The following is a 12,174-nucleotide window of genomic DNA, read 5'->3' as shown; positions in this document are numbered from 1 at the left end:
CAGGGACGAAACTGTAGACCTGCACAAGGCTGGGATGGACTACAGGACAACAGGCAAGCAGCTTGGTAGAAAACAACAACTGTTATGATTATTTATTAGAAAGTGGAAGAAACACAAGATGACTGTCAATCTCCGTCGGTCTGGGATTCCATGCAAGATCTCACTTTGTGGGGTAAGGATGATTCTGAGAAAGCTCAGAACTACACAGGAGGACCTGGTCAATGACCTGAAGAGAGCTGGGACCACAGTCACAAAGATTACATTAGTAACACATGATGCTGTCATGGTTTAAAATCCTGCAGGGCAGCAAGGTCCCCCTGCTCAGGCCAGCATATGTCCAGGCCCATTTGAAGTTCACCAGTGACCATCTGGATGATCCAGAGGAGGCATGGGAGAAGGTCATGTGGTCAGTTGGGACCAGAATAGAGCTTTTTGGAATCAACTCCACTTACCATGTTTAGAGGATGAGAACAACCCCAAGAAAACCATCCCAAAGCATGGGGGTGGAAACATACTCTGGGGGTGCTTTTCTGCAAAGGGGACAGGACGACTGCACCGTATTGAAGGGAGGATGGATGGGGTCATATATTGTGAGATTTTGGCAAACAACCTCCTTCCCTCAATAAGAGCATTGAAGATGGGTCATGGCTGGGTCTTTCAGCATGACAATGACCCCAAACACACAGCCAGGGCAACTAAGGAGGGGCTCCGTAAGAAGCATTTCAAAGTCCTGGAGTGGTCTGGCCAGTCTCCAGACCTGAACTCAATAGAAAATCTTTGGAGGGAGCTGAAACTCCAAACCTGAAAGATTTGGAGAAGATCTGTATGGAGGAGTGGACCAAAATCCCTGCTGCAGTGTGTGCAAACCTGGTGAAAACGACAGGAAACATTTGACCTCTGTAATTGCAAACAAAGGCTACTGTACCAAATATTAACATTGATTTTCACAGGTGTTCAAATACTTATTTGCAGCAGTAACATACAAATAAATTATTAAAAAAAATCATACATTGTGATTTCCGTTTTTTTTTTTTTTTTTTTTGATTATGTCTCTCACAGTGGACATGCACCTAAGATGAAAATTTCAGACCCCTCCATGATTTCTACGTGGGAGAACTTGCAAAACCGCAGGGTGTTCAAATACTTATTTTCCTCACTGTAAAATATAGAGCTGAAGATATTGTGAAATTTCCCCACAAAACCCTCTGAACTTGGGAGAACGTATCATCATCATAATTCCCTGTGAACTTGCTAAATCAATGCCATCCACATCCTCACTTTGCCATTGCTTATATGCGCTGTGAGATGGCGGAACTCTGCTGGTGCCTCAGTACATTCTGGGAAGTGCAAGGGGCCGCAGAGGGGATTATGGGCAGTGCTGATGTACTGAATATGCAGGTGAGCCTCATTAACTCGCACACGCGTAAATATGGTTGGGTATCAAGAACTGGTTCTTATCGGGTATCGTTAAGAAAATATTCGATCCACCGACATCAAAAGCCTTTTTGCTTAACGCTGGTTTACACACAGACGGTTTTGTCGGCGAGTAGTACATAGACCGAAGTTCGCTGTAGTTCCGGCTGTTTTCGCGGAGGAAAGGGGCGGAGCTCGCCGGCTCCGGTTGTCAGTCAAAATTAACATGACGGACCTTGATCACGCGGAGCGAGTTGCTGTGGAAAGCTCCCAATACAGAGAGTATCATTATTATTATTTGCTCCAGGAGCTGTCTGGATGACGGCTGCTTTCAGCGGTCCTTCCGCCTCTGCAGGAGCCAGTTTGAGGATCAACTGTCCCGTTCACGCGCGCACATGTAAACAATTAAAAAAATAAAAAATAAACTCCGTTGCTTTCTGGACCTCGCGCTTTCCCCCAAAAAACTCTGTCGTAATTGTGTTTAGAAGGCAGTCACATTTGTTTTATTATACATCTGTGTAGTTAATTAATAAAATATTCTCTACAGATGATTCTCTCGCGCGCGCACGTAAAAAAAAAAAGAAAAAAAAAAAAGAAAGTCCACTCCCGGCTGCTGCTGGCTGCAGCTCGCTCTATCCCCCAAAAAACTCTGTCATAATTGTGTTTAAAAGCCAGTCACCACTTCCTTCATTATACAGCTGTGTAGCTAATAAGTAAAATAATCTCCAGGACGATTCGCGTGCGCACGCACGTAAAATAAAATTTAAAAGAATCTCTGCTCCACGCTGCTGTGGTGCTGCTGCTCGCTCCAAAAACTGTCATGATTGTAAAATAAAGGACAAAAGAGACATAAGTCCTGCTCACAGGCTGCTACCAGATACAGGACATGTTCACATCTTCAAACTCCAGACATCTCCACGTCACTACATATTCAGTCCCTGATTGGTCATCGCGGCGCGACGAGAACTGCGGCACTACAGGAAGCGGCAGGATGAAACAGTGATTATAAAGTCTCACACGCTGTTGTTCGTCATCACGGGAGGTCTCCGGGAACGCTCCCGGAATTATTCAACATGTTGAATAATTCCGGGAGCGATTCCCGGTAAAGCCGGAACTAAACCACGCCCCCTAGTGCCGGCGTTAACAACGGCGTTTGATTCTTAAGACGGCCAAAAGCTCTTCCGGGACGCTTCCGGGAGCTCTTACCAATCCTTAAGAGCGGCCGTTGTTTTTGGGGGGTGTTTGTTGGGAAAATGAGCATGTCTGTACATCAAATACAGAACCCCTGCAGGGTCTGTTTATCAACCGTTTCTGCAGCGCAGCTCTTCTTTGAAGCTTGAAGCATTGATCCAACCCGCTGTTTCATGGTTTTTTGTTTTATTTCACTTTATCTTAATTTTTCCCCGCTAAAACTCCAAAGAGCATGTATCTGAGTAATATTTACCTTTTTTATGTTAAACCGACCTGTTATGGTCTTGTGAAACAGTTGATAGATGTATTTTATAACTTGAAATGGGACCAGTGCTAACGCGTTAGCATGTCTATGGCATTTTCAGTGTTAAAGTTAGCATTAAGCTGTTCGCATCTCAGCACGTTTGTGTGCATTTTTTTCTGTATAATAATTAAGGGCTCAGTGTTTGTTGTTATAAAAGAGTCAAATATATTACAAATTGTAATATTTTTTAATTTATTTTGTTTATATATGAATAATAATAATAGCAACAACAATAATAGTAATAACTAATAATGTTACAATACAATTTTAGAGAAAGAGACAAAGAACCTGATTAAAAAACAAAACAAAATATAAAACCAACTAACAATGAACATAAATAAATACATATAGAAATAAATGTTTCCTGTGAACACCTAGTGACTCTTACACCTCCACTTCATCCCTGTTTTATTTAAGTTTAATGACAATTTTTTTTTCGCTCAAGCCATATTTTCAATTTGTTAATTTCTTCAGTGATTTCCTCCAGAACTATCTGCCAAGCTAGAAAACTGCTACATCCTAGTAAGAGCAGAATACTACTGGAATGAATTTGAATAAGGAAAGTTGGGTTTTTCTCACCAAAATGTATTCTGCACTCGCTGCAGTTTATTGTCTGAAATAGCCCCAGATTGCATTTCAGAGTTTCTAGAATTCAAAAATTTTTGTGCGGGTGGTGTTGGGGGGTAATTTTGGGTTACAGCTTTTTTTGTTTTTCACCACTTTCATCCCTGAATATGTCAATCATGAGTCACTTTTGTGTGGATTAAAGTCACTAACTGGGACTCCTGTTTTGTTGCGAGAAAGAAAGGAGAATTGTACTCCGTTCTGTTCACACGGCTCCAAGCGCTGAGTGGCTCTCTGCCAAGTCAAGTTAGAATGATTAGAGTCCAGTCGGAATGAATAACTACAAAGCGAAACGCCGTTTAAATCAATTGACACCTCTTTCCAAATGTTGTAATAAAAACAAACTGTAATTGATCAAAATGTATTTTTTCTCCCAAAATGAGACGGCCTGCGCTGGCGTGCAGCAACCGGCTGAGCTCAGCTCAGAGGTATGGAGAGACATTCATGCCAAAATGTCTGAAAGGAAATGCTTTTGACAAAAACTACAGATTTTATTTTTATTTATGTCCAGAGATCAAGGATCCAGTGACCAATTTCATATTCATTTACTTTAAGACTCAATAAAATGTTGTTGACATAGAAAACCTGTAAAGCCTACTTTTAGTACACAGAAAATTCACAAGAGGTATCGATAAGGAATCGGATCGATAAGCAGAATCGATAATGGCATCGATATTGATGAAATCTTATCAATACCCATCCCTACATGTAAGTCACGATTCAGCTTTACTCTCGGTCAATTTGCCAACCCCGAAAACTTAGGCTACCCTATAAAGGTCAATTTTCATTTGACCGTTTGTGGGGGTTTGTGTGAGTATAAACTTGCGCAAGTTGGGGTCCACAAAATCGGGCTGCGAGTTATCTGACAGAGTTATAAGGTTGACCAAAAAAACTTAAAATTAGCTTACCTTGTCATATTACAATCATTTCTACCATTTGAAGCATGATTTCTTCATCTGGAGTGGCTTCGAGATCTTTTTCTTCATCCTCGGCTGCTGCAATTCAACGATGAGGGCTTTGTCAGTGCGGACGATTCCGGACTATTCAAAGTTTTTGGATGTGACCTTCCTCTTTAGCTCTTCCTGTCAGTTCAGATTGGGACACAATTTATACACGCGCTTGTGCGCGTGCCTCGAAGCTCAATAATTACTTATTTAAAATGGCTTTTACCACCTGGTGACATTATGACATGTTTTGTTTGCATGTGCCTTTCTAATTCTATTGTACATTTCTCTTACTTTTGTGAAACTTGTCCCTTGATTTTACTGTAAAACACTTTGGGCACCATCTGGCTGCTGTAAAGGGCTTTTTCATTCCAAGGAAAAAGATGGAACGACTGGAGCAGCGCCTCATCAAATTTTGCCAGAAACTGGGCGGCAGCCAGGTGGAAACCATTCGGATGATTCAGACGGCTTTCGGTGACGATCCTATGGGCATCACACAGATTAAGGAGCGGTACAACCGGTTTAAAGGCGGCCGCACAATGGTGGAGAGCGAGCCATGCTCCGTTCGGCCATCAACATGCTGAAATGACCAGATCATTTCCAAAGTGAACGCTGTGGTGATGTGGGACCGTCGTGTGACTGTCCGAGAAATTGCAGAAGAGGTGGACATCAGCACTTTTTTTGGTACATTCCATTGTGACAAAAGACTTGGCCATGAAAAGAGTGGCGGTGAAAATCATGCTGATGGCTTTGGCACGAAGCTGCCGACGGCGGAGCAAAAGCGCCTTTGTGTTGAAGTCTCACAGGACATGTTGTGACATGCTCACCTCTTCCACAATTTCTCGGATAGTCACCCGACTGAAAAGTCACCGAAAGCCGTCTGAATCATGCAAATGGTTTCCACCTGGCTGTCGCCCAGTTTCTGGCAAAATTTGATGCAGCGCTGCTCCAGTCGTTCCGTCTTTTTCCTTGAAATGAAAATCCGCCAAGCGCACTGCACACGTCCCACACAAAGGCTGCTTACCAGGAAATGATGCAATCAACAGGCATGAAAAAGTTCACGCATGCGCACGAACGTTCAAGGTTTGCTCATGCAAGCACACATGATTCAAATCCATCAGGTTTTTGAAAAAATAAAAAGGTCGAATACTTTTCTAACAGACCTCGTATAAATAAATGTTGACTGAGTGATTGATAAGTAATCTTATCAAATATACATGCAGGTTGTGATATTAATTTGGGGTAAAGGCAAAGAAAAGGTGAAAATGTGCAAAAAAAACAACAACAATACACAAAGTATTTTCATTCAAATACACGCAGTGTTTTCAGTCTGAGCAAAGACAGTAATGGCACAATGGTGAACAGACAGAGTGAAACAAACATAACACCTGATCGTGAAACCACTGCCTATTCATTCAAAAGTGATGGCTTAGGATTCATTCAGATCAGTGGACCTGCGAGCAGATGCTTGGAAAAAGGTGGGAGTACGCTACTCATTTTCAGGAGCTATGGGCTTTCTACTAGCTCGCTGCTCTACACAAGGTTTGTGCACTGTTCTGTTCATTCAGTACGCGCCATACAGAGAGGAGATGACACATTCTTTACCATCAACACACTCAATTTTTTGAGTCTGTTGGGTTTTGTATCCAGATGAGTGAAGACTCTATTGGAGCAGGACGTTTTAATCCATTTATAACTGGTGCTCTGAATATGCACATGGAACTCTCCACGACATGCATGCAAAGCCTCTCTCATCACAGTGGAGCGCCGCTGCCGTTATTGCTGCCACTGCATCAAAATTAATATTTATCACTTTAAAAACAAATGATCATTTGCAATTAATCCATGGCTCTGTTCTTACGTTGGGATCTGTTTGTCTGCATTCCATGCATTCCATCCCACACATGCTTTGCTCAGTGACGTGCATGCTGTTGGAAACACTTTGAAAAACAAGTTCTCTGTTTTGGGCAGTCTCTCTCTAGCTGTTATTGATTGGCGTATGCTTAGAGACTGTGCACCAATTGATAACCACATGACCTCTAATGAACAAAATCTGAGGTGCTATGAATTCTGTGCAACATGTCCTTTAAGATCAAACTTACATTATCTAAGATGTATTTTGCTGGTGAATAATTGGAGTAACAAAGTAACTTCACATGGTTGTTTAATGTTACAGAGTTAGCTCGTCTCTCTGTTCTTTTAGCAAAGAGTGAAAGAATAGGTCTAGGTCTATAACACAATTTAAAAACTAAAGTCTCCACACTTTCAACACACTCAAATGGAGACTCAGTCTGTGGTGTATTTGACAGGTTGTCTTAATTCGGTCATATGACTTTGATGCGTCTCTGCGTCAGTTAACTCCAGAAGGTTAAGAGACTTCTATTTGATGACAGGCTGGCTATTTTGTGAAACCTCTGACTACCATTTATTACATTATTAAAAGTAACTTTACTTTGCATACTTCGCTTTGCATATATTGCACAAAGCTGTTTTTGTTGTTGCAGGCTACACATCTCTGTGGCATCACTTAAAAAAAAAAATTCAGATGTACCTTTTTTAAAATGCAGTAACACTATATAGCCCCAGTACAGCAGTGTTGTTAAAATTAAATAATCACTAAACATTGCTGTAGTAGCCTCCGTGCTCTGCTACAGTTCTCGTATAGCTCAATGATTCCACGCAATGCGTCTGCAGTGGCATTTCGGCATCACAGATCCAACGCAAGTCGTGTCACTGAATATCCAAAACACAAAGCATCTGAAACAGGATGCACAAAGCCAAAAAATATATATATTTTTTTTCAACATACTAGTGCTGACTCACATCTCTTGATTTCTGCTCTGTCACATCACCCCTGACTGCATTCCATATGCCTTTATTGTACTCAGATATTCAGGTTGGGGATTGGGCTTCTTTTTTTTTTCTTTTCTCAAAATTATGCTAGTACAGGTGAACCTCATTAACTCGCTCAAGTTGGGTCCACAAAATCAAACTGAGAGTTAACTAAAACCGTGAGTTAATGAGGTTGACCAAAAATATACAGTAGTATTTTATACAGTAGTCTAAATTTTTGAGGTCTGCAAATCGACTGTGAGTAAAGCCGAAATGTGAGTTAAGCATACGCGAGTTAACGTGGTTCACCTGTATTGAGTCAGATGTCTGATTTCTGTTCTGTGTCACTGTAGCCCTGACTGGGTTGGGCATTTTCATGTTTTTAAGACCTCTAACAGTCTTAAGCATGCTTAAGTGAATATATATGCCATTTTTCCTCATATGTGTAAAGTAGATTGGATAAATGTACAATACAGCAAACCTCGTCAAAAAATATTGTCACATTTGTGTTGTCTGTTTTTCCTTTGTCCGTCAGCAGTCAATAAGAATGTAAGCATACATATCACTAACATGATTGAAGTGGGGATGTATGCCGGGGGGGATTGATTTACATCAGAATCGCAATTCTTATCCTTAACGCTTCATTCTGTTCAAAACACTCAGAAATCGATTGTTAAAATAGAGTTTTGGTTTCTCCTTACTGCTGTAAACTCAGCCACCAACATTTCAGTGAGTCACACTGCTTCTCTCCCTCTTGCGCCTTTTTGAGCTTCATGGTCGCGCGCTCAATTTGCCACGTCCGCAGGTGCAGAATGCATATAGGAGCATTTTGAACCAATTGGAGATCCCTAATGCTGGACTGCAGTAAACCAGAAAATAGAACATTGTAGTAGTTCAATCTAGAAGAGACAAACACACTAATCAGGGTCTCAGCATCAGCCATAGAAAGGATGGACGGATCTTTGCTATATTTCGCAGGTGGAAGAAAGCAGTCCTCATAATATCTGTAATGTGGAGGTCAAAGGACAACGTAGGATCACAAATTACCCCAAGGTTCCTCACTTTGTCAGTGTGATGTATGACACACGAGCCTAGGCTAAGCGTTAGCTGATCAAATTTATGCAGATCTCTCACTGGACCAAGAACCATCATTTCTGTCTTATCAGAGTTTAAAAGTAGGAAATTCCTAGACATCCAGCTTTTCACTGATACAAGGCAATCTTCTAAGGATTTTATGTGAATGAGATTACCAGCGGTAATTGGCATGTATAACTGAGTATCAGCACAGCAGTGAAAGGTAATCCCAAAACACCGCAGTATGTGCCCAAGGGGTGCTATATAAAGGGAGAAAAGCAGGGGGCCTAAGATGGACCCCTGTGGAACCCAAAGTTTCATGTCACTAAAGTTAGAGGTAGTGTTATTGTACAAAACACAGTGAGTCAGGTATGACGTCAACCACCCAAGGGCACTCCCAGTAATCCCAAAATGATTCTCCAGCCTATTGAGTAGGGTGACGATCCACATAGTCCAAGAGCCAGGGGCCATTTAATTGCGTAGAATGACAGGTTGTTTAATGGGTATTTTTGGAAAGGAGGAACCAAGGCACATTCAAAACAGGACTGCTTGCGTGTCTCAGCCGGGGCGTATAGTAGGAATTAACCCTTTTCTGTTATTTTTCCACACTCGCATTTATCGAAAAATAATGGGGTAGGGCAAATTAAAACCTCTATCTCCATAAGTATTAGGGCTTGAAAAAAGTTCTATACACCAAAAGGTTTGTTTTAATGTAGACCTTTATTCAAAATACGGTATTTTTAAATTGACCTACTTTGGAGGTCGGTAGGAGTCAAAAGTTCACCTGAGAGACGGTCAAACCAAAATCCTTGCCCAAATTTTGTTTTGGCCAGATTTTGAATGGAAATTCTCATGAATATTTACAAATTTATTTTTTTTATAGAGACCAGACATCAAGGTAGAAATTTAGAATAGTTTGGTTTCCACCAAAAATACAAAAGTATGGTAATTGTGCTGTACATTATAACATACATTTCATAGAAAACTCAAGCTGATGCATTGGAAATGGAAAAAACATTACAGCATTGTTTTCACATTAACAGAACCAGCTCACTGTCTTTAAGGCAAGCCTGAATTGACAACCTTTCTTGACATTAGACTACTGCTAATAAACATATTTGGTGGTAGAGGTCACAAGGTCAAGTGCCTCACAAGTAATACAAGTATGTATAAACATTATCAAGAGATCGATCAAACGTAATGCCAGATCTACAAATGTAACTCACATCTGAAGTACACTGGAGTTACCCATACACCACCAATCAACTTGTTTTTTCTAACATTGTACTTCTAGTTTAAATGGCTATAAAAGCCCCTAGCAATATCCCAGACTTTGCACAACAAAGTTGTCAGGTAATGCATATAGCACTGCCATGTGGAGTTCACCTTTAACATAGTCTGTTATCCTAGTCATATTCTTCCTCTGACTCCTCTTCATCAGAAGATGCATTTTGCATCAACATTTCATCATCTTTATCATCCTCATCGTCAACATCATCATCAGACTCCACATCTTGCATTGACAAGGCATCTGGCATTTGGGGCCATTCAAACCATACAATCCCTAACCAGTTGTTTTCATCTATCTTCCAACTATGACCAACAGGACCAAATTCCACTGGTTGTGACTTTCGAGCATTCTTCCACATAAAGGCTATGTAATTGGTACGTTTTTAAGCTTTTCCTGTAGAACAGCTCTGCAAGGTTGTAAGCAGCATGCCAATGGACGTATTCTGCTAAGTGCATATATGAAAAGCGTGACGTCATTCGTTTGGCATGCCCTGTCAAGAAGAAGGTAATGGTGGACAAGGTCAATATACATCAACCAGAACCTTGCAGTAGGACCATGAAGTCCAGCCCTTGTGCCTTCACAGAACTGTGCATATTACTCCAGCAAATGGACAATAACAGGTGAACTGATGAGAGTATTGGACTAACAGTATCAAACGCAGCACTGAGATCCAATAGTGTCACGCACGGTCAAATGAAAATTGACCTTTATAGGGTAGCCTAAATTTTCGGGGTCAACAAATTGACCGAGAGTAAAGCTGAATTGTGATTTACGTGTAGGGATGGGTATTGATAAGATTTTATCAATATCGATGCCATTATCGATTCTGCTTATCGATCCAATTCCTTATCGATTCCCTTATTGATACCTCTTGTGAATTTTCTGTGTACTAAAAGTAGGCTTTACAGGTTGTCTGTCAACAACATTTTATTGAGTCTTAAAGTAAATTAATAAATAAAGTAAATTAACTGGATCCTTGATCTCTGGACATAAATAAAAATAAACAAAATCTGTAGTTTTTGTCAAAAGCATTTCCTTTCAGACATTTTGGCATGATGAGCTGAGCTCAGCCGGCTGCTGCACATCAGCACAGGACGTCTCATTTTAGGAGGAAAAATACGTGTTGATTGATTGCAGTTTGTTTTTATTACAACATTTGGAAAAAGGTGTCAATTGATTTAAATGGCGTTTCGCTTTGAAGTTATTAATTCCGACTGAACTCTATCATTCTAACTTGACTTGGCAGCGTTTGGAGCTGTGTGAACAGAACGGAGGACGATTCTCGTTTCTTTCTCGCAACAAGACAGGAGTCCCAGTTAGTGACTTTAATCTGCACAAAAGTGACTCACGATTGACAAATTCGGGGATGAAAGTGGTGAAAAACAAAACAAAAAAAAAGCTGTAACCCAAAATTACCCCCCAACACCACCCGCACAAAAATTTTTGAATTCTAGAAGCTCTGAAATGCAATCTGGGGCTATTTCAGGCAATAAACTGCAGTGAGTGCAGCATCCATTTTGGTGAGGGGAAAAAAACCCAACTGTCCTTATTCAAATTCAGTCCAGTAGTATTCTGCCCTTACTAGGATGCAGTAGTTTTCTAGCTTGGCAGATAGTTCTGGAGGAAATCACTGAAGAAATTAACAAATTGAACAGTAGTGGTGTCCGAATCCATTGCAAGCAGAAGATCCTTCACCACTTAATGTGAGAGCTGTCTCTGTAGAATGATATTTTCTTAAAGCAGACTGCAGTGGCTCAAAAAGTTTATTGTCAGTAAGGTGGGCCACGAGCTGCCTGAAACCACTTTTTCCAGAATTTTAGAGCAAAATGATAGATTTGATATCGGCCTATAGTTTTTCAATACAATAGGTTCAAGATTAGATTTCTTAAGTAATGGTTTGAAACATTTAAGAACAGATCCAGAAGTTCATGAGAGATTAATCATTTCCATCACAGTCAGCCCAAGAGTGAGCCACAGGTCCTTAAACAGTTTTGTTGGTATAGGATCAAATAAGCAGGTTGTGCTTTTTGTAGACGTTACACGTTTTGTCAGCACACCTAGTGAGATACTATCAAATTCTTAAAATCTCGGTAATGCCTCAGTAACGGCACCCACCTCAATAGCAGGGTGTAGTAGCTCGGTTAAGGCATGTTGGGATATGTTTAACCTAATGTCTTCTATTTTCTTCTCGAAGCAATCCAAGAAATCTTGTGCTGTAAAAGGAGAGCAACTTACAGGTGGTTGTCCATGAATAAGTGTTGCCATCATGTCGAACAAGAACTTTGAGTTATGCTTGTTTTTGTTGATCAAATCAGAGTAATAGGTCCGCTTTGTAGCAAGCAGTGCATGCTTATAGTCTAAGATATAATCACGGCACGCAAGGTGGAATACTTCTAATTTTGAACTATGCCATTTCCGTTCTAGACCTCCACCCTTATGATTGAGGTCATGCAAATAATCAGTGAACCAAGGTGACTGTGTTTTAGGGGGCGTGGTTTTAA

The 12,174-nt window shown here is 40.7% G+C and overlaps 1 protein-coding gene across 4 annotated transcripts in view; it reads left to right on the top strand.

The window, feature by feature from the left end:
• The window catches only part of btbd10b (BTB (POZ) domain containing 10b), a 49,015-nt gene that overhangs the window by 7,849 nt on the left and 28,992 nt on the right, over nucleotides 1-12,174 (top strand). Inside the window, exon 1 of one of the 4 annotated variants that reach the window (XM_034190769.1) lies at nucleotides 10,081-10,086. The exons of the other annotated variants lie outside the window; for them this stretch is intronic. The gene's annotated coding sequence lies outside the window, so the exon portion shown is untranslated. Of the gene's footprint in view, nucleotides 1-10,080; nucleotides 10,087-12,174 lie in introns of those variants that run through there. 4 annotated transcript variants of the gene reach the window in all.

The sequence above is a fragment of the Thalassophryne amazonica genome, chromosome 2 (assembly GCF_902500255.1).
Source record: "Thalassophryne amazonica chromosome 2, fThaAma1.1, whole genome shotgun sequence".
In the NCBI taxonomy this organism is placed as follows: Eukaryota; Metazoa; Chordata; class Actinopteri; order Batrachoidiformes; family Batrachoididae; genus Thalassophryne; species Thalassophryne amazonica.
This window is presented reverse-complemented; position numbering and strand designations above follow the sequence as displayed.